General features: G+C 40.9%; 1 protein-coding gene across 3 annotated transcripts in view; it reads right to left on the reverse strand.

Annotated features, from left to right (window-relative positions):
- The window catches only part of cdk14 (cyclin dependent kinase 14), a 314716-nt gene that overhangs the window by 26652 nt on the left and 270845 nt on the right, over positions 1 to 17219 (reverse strand). The window lies entirely within an intron of this gene.

The raw sequence follows: 17219 nt of genomic DNA on the forward strand, positions 1-17219 counted from the left end.
ATGTTTGATTGTTGGTGTGATGCTCTTGCGTTACTTTTACACCAGCTATAATGAGACCTATGTTCTCCAAAGATTCCACTTTTGATGAATCAGTCCACAGGATGTTTTTGAGAAAATGTGAGACAAGCCTTGATGTTCTTGTTGGTTTTCGCCTTGCAGCTCTCCCATGAATACCGTTTTAGCCCGGTCTTTTTCTTATTGTGGCGTCACCAGCGATGATGTCAATTATGAACACTGACATTAACTGAGGCGAGTGAGGTCTGAAGTTCCTTAGATGTTCGTCTGTGTTCTTTTGCGACTTCCTGGATGAGTCATCGATGTGTTCTTGGAGGAACATTGGTAGGTCAGCCACTCCTGGGAAGATTCACCACTGTTCCAAGTTCTCTCCATTTTGGGATAATGGCTCTCGCTGTAGTTTTTGCTGGAGTCCAAGATCCCCAGAAATGGCTTTTCCACACTGATATGTTCCAGTATCTAATTTCTTCTTGAATTTCTTTTGATCGTGGAACACTGTGCTGGTTGTTGAGACCTTTAGCCAACTTCCACATTGCTGGAAAGGCTGTATTTTAAGTGTGTAATGTTTAGATTCAACAGGGCTCGCAATAATCAAGTGTGACTTGTTTAATAAAACCCAATTATCAATTCAATTTGTTTAATTGTTTGAATGAGTAACTAAGAGGACAGTTACTTCTGCAGACAAAGCCATTTGGTGTTGGATAACTTTTTTCCTTCAATAAATGAAATCATTTTCCTTTATGTTGTCCTTACCTTATTTACAATTATATTTTACAATCTGAAACATTTAAGTCGGACAAATATGCAAACATTGAACAAATCAGGAAGAAGTCAAATACTTTGTGGCACTGTATGGGAGGTCTCATCAGCACTAGAGGAGTGAATATCTTTTCCAAGATTGTTGTTCCTCCCTCCAGCAGAGTTCAACAGACCTGGAGAACAGGACAGAGGAGCTCTGAACCTGTTCTCAGGACTCATGGTTGGACAACATCTTACTAAGACACTGAACGATTGTTTTTCCTTTCACTTGTCACACGTTTGTATCTTACATAATCAATCAAATGGTACAGGCTGTACAAACTGCATGGTTCTCATGCTTCCACATCATTCATCCTAATACTCTGTGGCCACAAAAAGTTACTCTGTGGTCACCAAGTTTTATCCTCGTACTGTAATTGTTCTCCCACATAAAATGTTACAGTTCCACAAACATCCTGATTCCTTCACCCCTTTTAGTTCAACTTTCTATGAAAACAGCGAACAGTGCTCGTCACTGGCTAGTTAGCAATGTGTTGCGGTGACTGAAATCCTGGTTTACTAAGCCTACTCAAACTGTAACGGCTTAATTCCAGCAGGCATGGCTGCGTTGTTCTACACAATACTTGCTACAGTGTGCTACAGCTTGGCCTCAAATATGCGGTTAGTCCATTTTTGGTGGATGCCACATCAAGCTGCTCAGAGCAGATTGAGCAGACAGGAAGTCAGACACAGAAACGACACAGAGAATCTGGTAAATTTTCAAAATAAAAGACCCGATGCGGACTTGCAATCATAAAAACAGACAATTAAATATATAGTGTACTTATTTATGGTAGTAGCACAAAAAAACTGAGCTAGTAAACAAAATCAGGCGGACAAAATGCTCCACTTCTGAAACACTGCTGGTGTTACATGCAGTTGTGTTTAAGACGGATTGAAACTGTGGCGCAGACGTCCCAGTGGAATCAGTGGATTACATGATCCTTACAGAAGGACCGGAAATACAAAAGGTGATGAAATTTAAAATGACAAACAGAAACTGCAACAAAGATTTAGGAGTGAATAGAAGCAAGAGTGTCTAGAATATGGCACATCAAAGGACGTAATGCACTGCGGTGTGTGGTGCCAACCATAGTGCCAGTCCAAGTCCAGCTCGATTTTCCATTGGAAACACCACATCATAATCTATGGGAAAAGTGGACAAGTGTCACACTTATAGAAGGCTGTTTTGTTAAATTGTTTGCATTAGGGCCACCAAAAATTTACTTTGCAAAATGCACCAAATTTAGGGACTTAAAATCATCAGCACTTATCCCTGGTTCTGTGGCTGCACCTTCAAGTTCACAGGTCTGGTCTGGTTATTGCATACCTCTCTCCAACAGGAACATAAGAGTACATTCTCTCATGTACACAGTGCCAGTAAAAGGGAAAATTACTGCAGTACACTCCATCGAATCTGATCACACAATCATTAATATCCTTATATGTTTTCCCTGTAGAAAACAAGAGCAGCAACAGAGTTGGCGGATTTACATTAGATTCATGCTCCGTCCTCATTAGATCTTCTCAAGGAGAGAAGAGAGTGAGATAGGATGGGGATGGTCATTATAACATGATATGTAATTAGGCAGTCTAACCCCCTCCTCCCCACCAGCTGTACATTCCATAATCCATATTCAAATGCAGCGCTGACACAGAAACAGCGTTGTGAAGACCAAAGAGCACCACTGGCACTGTTCGGCGCTCGGTGCCGGCCTCGGGGACGTGTTGTGGGGCTTTTGGAGGGATTTGGAAGGGTAGGGACTGTAATTTGAAGGACCACTGGTTTGGATAATGAGCTCTGTGTTCCTCTCTCTTACAGATAGAAACGCAGACAAACAGAAAAACAACCAAATGAGAGACTGCAAAAGCCGGTCTTGATCCAAACTCTTTACTTTCTCGAACTGTACAAGAAGCACCATGTTATGACTAAATAGGAAAAATTTAAGGCATGTGATTCTTCTGTCTTTTGTCCTTATGCAGCCTCTGCAAGAGAGCAGTTCAGCATGCTGCGGTTTGGCCTCCGGTTTACAATTCTGTGTGATGAAGATTTAGTTCAGCATCGCCCCCTCTGGAGAACACTATTGTCAAGTGTATTAATTAGCCTATTTTGTGTAAGTATAACGATCTGCATAGTTTAGTTAATTTACGGGGCATGCATAAGAATGACGGAGGAGGATTGCAGAGGAGGAAATCTGCTTGGGAAATTTGTTTCATATTTACATAATTATTTAGAAGCTCCTGCTGATGCTGAAACTGAAATTTTGGGGCTTTAATTTATTCCAAAAGGCTTGTGTTTGCTCAGGGATTGTGCACAGGGACTCAGCTGGTTAATCAAGCATATGTATAATTCATTTTCCAAGCATGGGGTCTGGCACTGAGGCTGTTAAGATGAGCTTTTCTAAATGTAATATTTTCACTTTCTCCCTGTGAAGTTGAAGCCATTACTCTGAAGACTTGGACTATATCAATAGTGCCCAACCTAAACATCATGTAATGGGGAGGATTTTCTGAGGATGACAATATGGATCTACCACTGCCTCCCCCATCGCCCCCACCCCCGCTCCCGTTCCTACCTCCTGCCTCCATCTCTACACCCCTGCTGAGACCCCCAGAAGTCAGTCTGAGGCTGCTTATACAAACAATTAGAAGATATTTCTGGCTTCCAAAAAAAAAAAAAAAAAGAAAATCATTCGGTAATTGTGCCTTCTGTTAGAGCAGCCACTTTGTTTCAAGTCTGCGCATGCACACACACACACGCACACATACAGTAGATGAGCAGAGATTGAAGAGGGAATAATCTCTATGAACCTCACGGTCCATGACAAACCACCAGAGATCCCATTTACACTTAAAAAGACTAATTACCAGCAGGCCGCACTGCAGCGAGCAGGCAGACGTACTGTACTGTACACTGGGTTTCCACTGATAACGTTTGTCGAGGCCAAAACTGGCACTGATACTGTGGACTGAAGGTGCTGCTGAACATCTGCTGATATTCAATAAACGTTCTAACAACAAACGCTGCAATTATTGGTGGTTTACTGAGGGACACAGAGGACAGGGAGAAACACTAAAATAAGCATTCCTAAATCAAGGAACTGATCTTACTGTTTATCAGTTTCTTTTTTTTCTTTGCAGTGGTTGAAGATTTGTGCAAAATTTTTGCACGCTGAGGTTGAGAGTTTTCCTTCCTGTGACCCTGGAAACAGTGATGTAAGAGTTAACAGTGGCACATCTTTTTAGCTTTGGAAGCTTGTAAGCTTTTTTTTTTTGGCTGTTCAAATTATATGTTAAATGTGGACAATATCAGATTCCAGTGCGAACTGAATCAAATACTCAAACACAGCATGTAGTCATGCAGAACTAACATGAAGGCCACTGAAGTCAGCGTTAACTGCTTCATTCACAGGTTGATGTTTAATGGAAGTTATTGAATTTGTGAGAATTCGATTAAACCACTAATAACTACAACATCTGTACAGGTGTGTGTGTGGATGCAAAGTCAGAGCCAGGAGTGGTGGGACTGATGTGATGGGCTTCACAGAAATCCAACATTTCAGGATGTCGAGGAAGTACTTTTAACTTTGTATGCGCCTCTCCACAAGAGTATTTCAAGACACTTCATGTGACTGTTCACACTGAGATCACATTGCAAAAAATCTGATTTTGGACCACATATCAAAGCGGACCAGATCTGATTTACAAAGATCAGATCCAGATTTGTGCTGAGTTACATAGCAGCAAAAACAAAGAAACAACTTTGGGCCACTTTCTCCTGCAGTGTGAACATATCCCATAATACACATGGCTTACCCTCCTAAAAATCAAGTATTTGCAATAACAAATATTTGAAACTGTAATTTGATGAAATAAGGTCAACCTGAGGTCCACTTTTTAGCTTTCAGACATGTGGACTCAAGTCACATGACTTGGAAACTGGTCAGCCTCGAGTCACATTTCAATAACTCCAAACTCGACTTGTCCAAATCAAAAAGACTTGCAATTTAACTTTTTTGACTTAAAAATAATTTCCCTTCATTTCCTGAATCAGCCAACGTTAACGCTATAAATTCCCAGCAAGCTGATACCTAATTCCTCAGTTCAACTTTGTTTGAACCAATCAGACCGCATCCAATCAAGTTGCAGGAAAGAACCATGAAGAACTAAAGTTATGTTCAAGAGCTCCAGTTGGAAAAACGAAAAACAAAAAACATGCAGGTCAAAAATTTCAGTTGCAGATGCAAAAATGTCCAACATTGTTCAACATTTGAGAATGCACAAAGAATGGTGAGTTGAGGCGCTGTTGTTAGCATGGTGTTACATTTGGTGATGAGCGTGTTATGATTTGACTGGGACTCAAAAGTTTAGTACTTGGGCTTTGTCAGTCTTGACTCAGGAGTTGAGAGTAAAACAATGACTTGGTCCCACCTCTGCTAGCTTTTTTTCCAGAACTTTCAAACTGCATCATGTGGAGTTTCCACTAAGCAGCTGTCTGAAGTTTTGATCTCCTTCAGTATGACCACCTGTTATCACACAGGTCAGGTTTCACACTCAGGTCTGAACCATCCAACTGAGAAAACTCACTGAGCTGCAGTTGAAAGACCAGGAAAAAGCTAGTGAGTAGACCTTGAATTTACTGTCCACATTGCAAATGCATGTCATAAAAACGTAATGATGTCCATTACCTTTGTATTAATGATGAAACATTTATTTGGAAGCTATCTGCAAACTAAATGTTTAATACCACACATATCTACAAAATATTGCTATAATTGCTGTGTGAAAAATGCCCACTGGCTGCATTTTTTACATTCCAATCAGTGATATCCTCATACTGCAGTCACAAGGAAGACAACAGGGAGGTTGGTTGAGTTTACAAAGCACTGACACAAGATACATAATTGCATAACCTGGCACTGGTGAATGTAAGTCTAGTATTCATTTTCCTTTCTGTTTTTGGTCTCCACCACCTCCTTACGGAAATATCTGTGTCTTTAGCTGCTAAATGCTGCACTGTGTTCAGCAGCCGTGTCTAACTGTGTCTGTCTGCTGTTGTGTGCTGTGTGTGTGTGTGTGTGTGTGTGTGTGTGTGCGGAGCAGGTAGTGTACAGAGGAGCTTTTGAAGCTTTTTCTCTGGAAAAACAGCAGCCTGCACTGAGAGTGACACAAAACAGTGAATGTATAGGCTGAACTGCAAAATAATGAGCTGAAACTGAGTTTAAAGCTGTGTAAAGCTGAGGGAAGCTGCAGACTCAGGTGATAATCCTCTGAGGGTTCATCACTTTAAATACAGGTTATATAGCTGCTTTAAGGTTGGGCTCCTAAAGAACTCAGCTAAGGTTTAGGAGACCGTGGTGTTGGTTAAATATTAAGAAAGTCAACACTGACTAAAAACTGAAGACATGTTCATTTTAATCACATTAAGGAAAACCACAACCTTTCCTGTGCTGATGATTAGACTGCATAGTCATTTTGCTGCACTTCATTTACTCAATCTAAAATTGTGAACGTGTTTGAAGATTTTTGGGCAGATGGGTTACTTTATTTCATTTTGCTCAAACCAATCATTCAGTGAGTGACATCGGTCCTGTTAATATTATTTTCAGTCAACACAGTAGCAGAGGTTGCAGTTGTTAGGCGCAATTCACTTAACATTTGGGACACTAAATGTCATTTAGACTTATGTGGACCAACAACAACCTGTGAGTCTGAAACAAATCTAATCAAGCAAGTCGCTGTCTTTGGCCCTTTACTGTCACTATTTTTCATTGATGCAACTAGGGAGGAAGAAGACGTCCTTCCTCCTTAATCACACCTAAGCTCTGATTGGTTGACCTCGCCTCGCAGAAACAGACTCGATTTACGACCACGCCAACCCAGTTAGATTCTGTGATCATATAGGAGATTTAAGCAATGACTCAGTCTGCAGCCACATTAGACCTTTGCCTGACATGAACTAAGCAGTGTAATCCTAACAACAGACGTATTTTTATCTAATTGTCAAACGAAGTTGAAGGAAACTTTTGAAACATCCCTCCCACAAAAAAAGGAAAGGACATGTTTCCATCAACTGCTTTGGAACAAATAAACTCGGCTACACAAAGGGTAGTTTTGTTATAAGCTGGTGGTGTAGGCTACATTATGGCTGAACAAAGCAGTGTTTGGCAGCTGCCAAAGAAGAAGAAAAAGAAGAAACGTTTTGAATTGGTTAAGTTGTAATGATCAAGTTAGCTGTATTCATGACAGCATAACAGTGAAGCAGAAACACCCGATCAATCATGTGAGTTAAATTCTTTTAGAACTTATTTGTAAAAGCCCATTAACTTTTTCAAAAAAGGCAAAAACTATCACAAGTGAGCCTAAAAACTCTTTTGCACAATTGCAAGTTTTTTTGAATTTCTGTCAACATTTTTGAATGCAATCAGGCTCCAAAATTAGCACCAGCCATGAGCCAAGTGCTGATAAAATATGCAAGTGGCTCGTAGATTTCATTTACTCACCAGCCAAAAAAAATCCTCCAGTGTTAATCTATTGAGTGGCAGGTCGAATCTGAAGACTCACTGGTCATGTGGTCTGGCGGACAAAAACTTAACTCTGAACCCTGAATGTAATACTTCAGAATACACTGCTAGGGTGATCAGACGTCCTGAAAAATTCAGGACAGTCCCGCATCACAGGCGGGTGTCCTAAATCCCAAGTCCCAGAAATCAGCCTACAGTAACAGATAACAGGCTAAAACAAAAGCTGCCTGTATAATTCCTGCTTTTAGTCACTGACAAATGTCATTTTCACTTTTGTAAGTATTGTTGATATGTTTCACTTTCCTGTTGCACTGATTAGGCTCTCATAAATAACAGATTGTTGAGGTAATTTGACCTATTTTAAACCAGATGATGGAGAGTGCAGCTCTACTGTGGGAGGAATCTGTTACATGGAACAGTTAAATGACAATCTTGTTTGAAAAGTGACGAAACACACCCGTCACTTGTGCTGGGACACTCTGCATCATATGGTCTTCGTAGTATTAGTAACAAATGATCAGAGTCTGATGTTACACTAAATTATTCTATACATTTTAACCTTTCTGACATGACACACTCACCCCCAACTTCCTGACTTTCACTTTTCATTCTAATCTGGTCACCCTAAAATACACTGACAGCTAATACATGGGATGCAGGATGCAAACCTCTGTCTCTGGTATCAAAATCCAGTACTTTGTGTGTCAAATCACCCATCCAGATCCCCTCCTTCCCATGATTCTGTGCACGTTTACTGTACAATCTACTGTCCCGTCTTTGTGCTGATGTCGTGTTTTTGTTTTCTTGCAGCATCTCAGTCTGACACAGATAATGTGTGATGTCATGTATCTGTTGATACAGACCGGACCCTCGTGCCGCTTTGTACAGTCAATCAAGCTGCTTCATACTGTATCCATCAGAACAGAAGTAGGTCACACCAACTGGATCACAAGATGACAAGATTATAAATAATACAGTCAAATCGTGATGAGACATTTTGGGGGTTAGAGACCAGAAGCAGGAATATTTTACGGCCTGTCTGTGATTCATGTGACTTTGCCCGACCATCTTTACATTAGCTGCAGGTGCTTAAATTAAAGCGGTGACTTTTAGCGAGCGCAGAATAACTGTTAAGCTCTAATCTTTCATTAAAAGAAGCTGAGCTGCTTGGAGGCATAGCATGTGAAAAATGCTAACCATTCTGTCCTCGGATCAGGAAGTCGGCTAAGCAAATAAACAGAGTAATAACATAACAACATAATCAGATTACCCTAGATGGAGAGAAAGAAAAAAAAAAAGAAAAAGCGTGGATTTGTGGGGATAATCAGCTGCTGGTTTTTCCTGCACAGGAGAGAGACGTGATGTCCTGCTGAGAACAGACGTATAGCTGCAACTGGGTAAACATTGCAAAGGGTTAATAAGCTGCCAAACACCCCCGGAGCTGGGCTTCACAGGAGCCCGGGCTGAGCTGGGACCGGGAGCGGGGCTGGAGGAGGAGGGGGGAGGCCTGGACCTCCCTGTGTCCCACTGGGACAAAGTGGGCTCCACCCCGCCCTCCTCCCCCCAACTACCACTCCTCTCGGTCCCAGAGTGCTGGGGCTTTAAGTACGTCTCCCAGGTAACACACACACACACACAGCTGCTGACAGACAGACACACACACACACACACACACTCTTAATAACAGGCCCTGCAGTGCAGAAAGCGTAGGGCCTTGTTAGCCAACAACCAGGCGTGAAATCACTGCACCGTACTCCCACCACGATGAGTCAATCTCTACCTCCTGTTTCCCTTTGTTCATGCCTGTGTGTGTGTGTGCGTGCTGAAGATGAGTGTGTTTGCTGGTTTTCCTCCAGGCCACGCAGAGTTCTATCTTTGACTGGGCTGGCTGTCTTTTGTTTAGACTCCTCTACAGCTCGGCTCTAACACACACCTCATGCTGTGCATCCTAAACACAATATCAGAGGATTAAGTTAACTTTCCCGACTTTAAATGAGAAGGTCTTCATTCAGAACATTTTCATACACCTGTTACTGTGCACACAGTGAATCTGCATAGAAAAAAAAACTGAGGGAAAATGTCTGAAAAGGTAAGAAAACATCTACAGCATGGAGGCAAATTACTTTTTCCCTTGCTAAGAAGGACATTTAGTATATTGGTATCTTATTATTAGATAAAAGCTGACGTAAATAAAATAAAATAATGATTTCTGCTTCTATTTCTTGTTTTATTTTCTGAAACTGTTCATTTAGAACCACCACAGGGAAGATAAGCCTTGATGCCACCTCCAGCTAGCTAGCTAGCTGCTGTTCCACTAGCTTGCGTAACTCAATGCTATCTCTGAAATGAAAGTTTCTTTTATTGTCTTTCCAAATAAAGTGAAACGTGCTTTTGAGGTTTACTATGTATATTTTATATTTATTTACTATGTATATTTATAACTTTTTATTTAGAGAATATAAAAACTGTAGAGCCTTCCCCAACGGTTTTCATAGCTTTTTACTTCACTCTGTTAATCTAGCTACGTTTAATCTGCAACAGTTTAGGGCTGATGGGTATTAAATTGCATTTTGCACAATGATAATTCATCACATTTTAAATATTAATCAAACCTGTCTGGACAAATAGAGTGAACTGCATTTGTTGTACTGTTGAGAAAAGGTCACAGAGACCAGGTCGTGACCCACAGGTGCGTCAAAGGAGATTTTATTTGGGTCACCAAATAAATAAAAGACTATAGAAGAAATTCTGCAAATTCAAGATTTACATCGGCAGAACACCTTTTAAAATAGCATTCAAAATGTGCATATTGTTTTACTGATGAGGAAAAAACAAGAGCCTGTTAACTCCGGAGAAACACGTTTATTTTGTCTTATTTATGAAGTAGGCTAAAATGTCCTACATGGTTCTCCGAATGAAAGGATATATAAACAATTAGATATTTAAAATATGTATGTTTTCAATAACACACATCATGATTGTATAAGATGATGCAGAAATGGCAGTAGAAAGGATCAAGATTGTTTATTTATGCACAAACAACAAACTCTTCTTAGATTTATTGATAAAGTCTATTGTGAAATGGGCCGTAATAGTTTCTAATTTTAAAAAATGGGTCCCCAGAAAAAATGTTGGGAAACTCTGTTTTAGGGCATTATCTTAAGTCTCGCTGTACTTCTGTGTGAAGGATAAGGCTGGTGATATTCTATATATTCTTTTATCTGGCACATATCCTATTAAAAGACCCAAACCAGCAATTAATTAACGCTACTAACAAGCATTATGTGTGCGTCCAAAGTTTGATATATCCATATATATATAATAAATCATGGCTGTTTTTGGAAGCAGAAGTGACCATACTTGGATGACAGGGTGTTGCTACATCTCTGTCCTGATTGGATCTGACTGGGAAGTCAAGGACACACTCTAGTAATGACTTGCCAATCACTAGGTAGCCATGTCGTCCTGCTTTTTGTTTTTTTGTTTTTTTTATTGTACTCTAAACTGTGTCATTTGAATAAATTCAATATCATTGTGTATTGAAAAAGCCTTGAAACTAGTGATCTGAAACCATAAACTCATTGGGAAACTGTTAATGCAGGTCATAAATCAAGTGAGAAGTTGCCTCATTTTCTCATAAGGCTCCATACAACCAGACTTCTTTTTGCAACCAGTGGACTGGACCCTAACCCTAACCCTGGCCATTAGAAAGAATGCAGGTTTAAGGCACTTGCACATCAGCTTTAATTTTCAGATGCAGAAGCAACATCTTCTTGTTTTGAAAGTCTATGGATATATCTTCTTTCTCTGTGCCACAGAGATACATTTCTGTCCAAAAAGGATTGACTGCAGGTATCATCTGACTGGGGAAGTTTAAATACTACTTGGTACTGGGTTATTTTAGTCTATACCTAAAAAGATATTGAGTACCCAGACCTACATGCCACAGGATCCTGCTTTCTGTGGGAGTTCTCCAAGTTATATATTCAGGTTTCTCAAAACTGGAATATGGTCTGGAATATGGCAAAAAGCCTGTATGGAGGCATGCAACAGATAAAAATGTTGAAATATATTCCTGAAAGTTATATTAATGCAATATTAGGTGGGTTGCAGCAATGAAGAGTTGTAGGCACTTTTTTATGTAATCTTGTTGTGCTCTCTTGACAATAGTCATATTACACTGGCTGATGAAATCTGTTCTTTGACAGACTTTTTTGGGGGAAAAATAGCCCAGAATTTGGATGGAAACAAACATATGCAAACACCAACACTCTCATTTCTCCATTCACTGCATCAGACAGAAGCGGCGCATCAACACATAAACACTTCCTGCCATAGTTCCCTGTTTTGTGCCGCTGGAATTCTTTACAGATTGTAGTGAGGGCCAGCAGTTGTCGCATTGAAGCTCCGCGCCGCTCGTTCTCTCCCACTAATCACAAGGTTTTCGGCTGCGGCATTATGCTAACTTACACTGGCAAAGGGGAGGGGCCAAGGGGCTGCTTTGATAAGTCGAGCATGGCGAACATGAATGAGGCAGCGACAGGCGAGGCAAAACACACATTCATTCCTCTCACAATGCCGAGCAGCACTTTTAATTAAACCTTATCCAACATGATGAATAATGCAACAGCTTCCTTGCAATCCACCGTCTCCTTTCTGTTGCTCACCACGCTGCGTTCAACCATCTCACCCAGTCACATGCATACATTAGGCAGAGGAATGGCACAGAAGAAAGGCTCTGTGCTCTTTCTGCTGCACAACATAATAAATATACAAAATGTTTTATAGTTTTGCCAACAGGGGAAAAATGAGCGTCGGTGCATAAACGAGCAGAAATAGTTTGAATTTTTCTGATTGTGCAGCACCCGGAAAATGTTTTGTTGCTTTGTTTGGAACGTGTCAGAAGTGAGAGTGGGAAGTATGTTGTACAAAGTTTACACATGTTGCTGAAACTGAAAGGCAGGTAGAACTTCAGAGCTCGATTCAGCCTCTGTATCAGGGCCAAAGGGCTCAGTGTGAAGCTCATGGAGACAAAGTCCAACATAACGTGTTCCCCGTGGGAGAGAGATGGCCTCACCGCATCAGACAAGACCAGCCGCTGAGAAACACATCAGTCCCCCTCTTCTAAACTCATGGACACACTCCTAAAGGGATAGAGAAAGGGGTGGAGGAAGGGTGAGAGGGGCTGGAAAAGGGGGGAGGGAGGTGGAGGAGGGTGGGGGGGGCTGCCGGCCAGAGAGAAAGGCAGCAAAAGGGATATTCAGAGCATTGAGGAGTGAAAGGATTGTATGGGAGAGTGAACCCATTACAGGGCAGACCGGCTGGGGCATGGGAAGACACGGAGAGGGCTGCTGGGAGGTGCCGGGTTGTATTTAGCCCAGAGAGGATCAGCGGAGGGAGGCTTTGCCAGGGAACCTCTGGCCTCAGAGAGTCTACTGAAGCCAGACAGGCTGCAGTTAACCAGGAGGACTGAAATATACAACATGTTTCTAATCTGCCTGGCTAAAACTAAACATTATATGTCTGAGGACTGATGTGTTTGTGCATACTTTTTCTTATTTAAGTGCCAGCTTATCCAAATAACAAGAAAAATAAATGTTCCAGTTATCCTTAGAGGCGTCTGCGTGTGCCAGAATTTCAAGTTTGGTATCTAAAACATCTGCTGTATCCTCACTACAGTGGAATTTCAATGTAACTATTAAATGAATGTTTGGCTTCAATTTCTGGCATTAAAAGTGTCAATCTCCTGGTTGATCTGGTGACGCCTGTAGTTACCGGTGACAACAGCAAATGTGGTTTAATACTACAGGTCCCAGAATTCTTGGGGCAGCAAACCAAACCACTGACATGTTAATAATGAAGTCAGCCAATAATTGGCCTTTATGCATCATTTTGTTATCTGGTTTTATACTGCACACGACATTGGTTACTTCATGAACATCATGTCTTTCCATTGCATATATTCACTTCAGTTATGTCATGCAATGTTAATCAAACCACGCACCTATCAGAGGCTGATATTTTTTTGGGAATCACACAGAACATGGGATTCCCGATTCCCGACTGCTGAGGGCTTGGAGTCCATTTCACTATTGATCAGGGGACTGGGATGGGACAGGCTTTTTCAATGGGAGCAGGCAGGAATGGGAGTCATAATGACAATAAATGGGCACCATTCTTCCTGGATTGGGATAGGACACAATTTTCTTTTTACTGTTATTACTATTTTATTATACCATTACAGAAGTATTTTTGTGGGACTGTGAAAGTCCTCTCCTGTGTCACATGTTCTAGTATCCATCAGAGAAAGAAACTGGAGACATAAACCAATTGAGTAAAACATGGGTGAGTACTTGCAATCTTCCTGCGGAACAATACAAACAGACGATGTACTCTTTGAGGTTGTTATTAATGATAGTCAGTTAGCTTGATAAGCCAGCTCCCTGGTGATCTCCATCCACTCAGCTGCCACTTTATTTAGGTTTCTGTAGTACAGTGAGGAGGTATCATATAGATGATAATCAACCATTTTGTGGCGCTTTCAATGTGAGTGACAGAAATAACTATAAATGGGGCGTCCAACAAAAGGACATTCCAAAAGTGTGCAGCCTGTCGCCTGCAGCTCTTCATCTAACAGCTCACTGTGGCTGCTCCTTCTTATTCCATCGCTCCCTGCAATATGTCAAACTGATCCACTGTCAAAAAAGTGCCAAAAATGACTGTTGTCAATCTATTTTTGATGAATGATAGTGGTAAGTGCTAAGCTCGCTGACAAACATGTTGCATTTCATGCAACTACTTAATAATAAAAGTCATTATGTTTCATCAGTTTCATGCTTTTAATGTGAAGTTGCAGCAGTATGATATGTTCAGTTTGCGTTACAATTTAGCATTCTGTATTCACATGCAGGTATCTGTTTCATAATTTGCAGAATGCTATATAATGCTGGGGGAAATGTTCTCACAGATACCCAGTTCATAATATACAATTACAAATAAATAAATGTTGCATCAGTGCTTACTTTCACCAGTGGGCTGTAGGCATCAATCCCCATATTCAGTAATACATATTAATGTAAGGTGCAGGAGGCGATTTTCCCACATCGTCAGATACTTACATTTTAGGAATGAGACGCAGCAATGTATTTCACCAGCCTGTGACCAAAGTCTCTCATAACAGGCTAGTTTTTCAAAAGCCTGAAAACAGAACTAAGATGAGGAGCAGAAGTCTATTTTTCCCTCAGATCACTTGAATTAAATTACGTTTATTAGGTTATTATGGAACTTTTGCCCAATGACACTAAAATAAACTGCCCACCCCAGCATAACAGACATTTATTTATATGAAAATCTTTAAGTTAAGGGTAAAACAGTCTTGTTTTGTTGGGTAAGACTGTTAATGTTAAAAAATCTGAGTAGCTTATTAGGCTCACACAGTTTTTGTACATATATTGAAAAAGATGGGACACTTAGTTCTATATATTAAAGAGTGTGTGTAAAATCACAGTTGTCCCCTGAGATACCACTGCAGGAAACCATGCAGGAAAACAGTGAGAAATAAAGGTTGTCAGTCTTCAATAAATGTTGATTTCAGCAGCAAACAAGCCATAACAAGCTATTAGCATGAAGCGTTCTGAGGAGAGCAGTGAGAGGAGCAGACAGAGCAGAGAGATGGAGGGGGGGGGGGTGTAGAAGAGAAGCGGGGTGTTTTTTTGGAGAGGAATGTGTTGCTGCAGCAGAGCCAACCAGCCATGGCCGTGTGTTGTACCAGCCAGTACCGCAGCCCTGCACGGCCCTGATAAAGCTCTGCACTGTCAGGCTGCTACTGGATCAGATAGTTAGGCACCATGCCGGGGGGGGGGGGGGGGGGGCTGGTCGGGTGGAGGGGGGATGGGGGTGTGGGCAGGTGAGGAAGCACATGTTACTCTGGGAGGGCAACTGAAGACCAGCGCTGGATGTAGTAACATTTCTGTTTATGCCACATTAACACAATAATGCATATTTTTGTGCATTAAAAAGCTGAGTGGAAACCCAACACAACAGAGCGTTGATGTGCAACAATTCTGCTAATTAAGTTCAGTGAGAGCATTTTTAAAATCCTGTCTCTCTACAATATTTGTGCACGGCAACTCAGCTCTGGTTGAGGTTAGGGAAAGGTCAGGGTTGTGGCAAATAAAGCAGTCATTAGGCTACTAAAACACTTGGTTAAGGTTAGAGACAGGTTGTGGTTACGGTTTTGAAAAAACAAACATTTATGTTGGGTTGTGAACTGCGGTCTCCATCATGAGAGCCAGGAGAGCTACACTCATTCACGAGCCAAGTCGCCACACCTTTAAAGACACAGTACACCCCGAAATCAAGAATACATATTTTTGCTTCAAGCACTACAGGGTGAGTGCAATTTAGTTCCATTTTATTAGACAGATGGCATATCAACAAAGTCTAGATGGATAAATCTAGACGGTGAAGCATCTACTGCAATTACAACTGCCAGAAGCAACAAGCAAAGATTCTGTATACTGTAGTATAGTTTATGTTTCTTAAACAGATGTATGCAAGTTTTGAATAAAATGTCTTTCAGATGCATAGAATAATGTAATGGTATTGTAACCAAGCATCCCAGGTTCACCTGACTGTATAAACTTACTGAGGAAATATTGTATTGTATTTTTAGAAGTTTTTTTGTGATGTATTTACAACATTATAAGCAGCAACAATATAACAAATATAGAAATCTACATTTTTGGAGAAACTCACAAAATCTAAAATTCTGAATAATTTACACTTGATGTTGCCAAGTCAAACGTCAGAGCAGTCAATTAAATAAGTTTTTCAAAGTTTTGCACCTCATACAAAACGTACACACACACACGACCCCTTGCATGTTATGTTACATACATTGACTAACATATTTATTTGAACCCAAACCGTGATCTTTTCCTAAACCCATGTTACCTAATCTAACCAAGTATTTTTTGTGCCTTTTATTTTGAAAGTCTCCCCTGATCTTGCATATTTATTATTGCTGTTAAGTTGCCTGCGAGGCCCTGCATGCACAAAACTGACACTCCAGTGTAGGGAGTCTGACCAGGCTGCTGTATTTGACACATAGGGAGTGAGAACCGGTTCTTGATTAATAATGAAATCTCAATACATCTTCTTGAATACATTCACATCAGAGCTGCAACTACAACAAACTGCCAACTGTTTTGATAATCGATTAATTAGCTTGAGTAATTTTTTAGGAAAAAAGTCTAAATTCTTTGATTTCAGCTTCTTAAATATGAATATTTTCCAGTTTCTTTCCTCCTCTCTGACAGTAAACTGAATGTCTGGGTTGTGGACAAAACAAGACATCTGAGGACATCATCTTGGGCTTATGGAAACAGTGATCAACATTTTTTCACCGTTTTCTCACATTTTATAAGCAAACAACTATTAATTGGGAAAATAATCGACTAATCTTTAGTTGCAGCCTAATTTGTATTAAGGTATACACTGTATTCACATTTTATTTTGCTGAGATTTTTGTGCAACATTTCAAACACGCCTACAGAGAACCTGAGGTCAACCAGGCTGACCGATCGTGCCGTCAGAGTAAGAACACTTATCTCTCTGCAGGGGCAGGTCAACTGGACACAACTTCAAACAGGTATCAATAATCATAATATTTCCCTGCACTTTACCCACACAGGCCAATTGGTGGGGAAGCTCTCCCCCTGCTTCTCCTTTAACACTCCTCCCTTTCATGCACTGACATTCATTTTCTTCCCCTGCAGTGTGGGCTCACGTATACTGGGCCCAGTGTTTCCAGGCCGCGCACATACAGGGCTGCAGTGTGCTGTTAACATGCAGACTCCCCGGCGAGTGTATAATTTGTGA

Source organism: Lutjanus erythropterus, chromosome 9 (genome assembly GCF_056507025.1).
Source record: "Lutjanus erythropterus isolate fLutEry1 chromosome 9, fLutEry1.hap2, whole genome shotgun sequence".
Taxonomy (NCBI): domain Eukaryota; kingdom Metazoa; phylum Chordata; class Actinopteri; order Lutjaniformes; family Lutjanidae; genus Lutjanus; species Lutjanus erythropterus.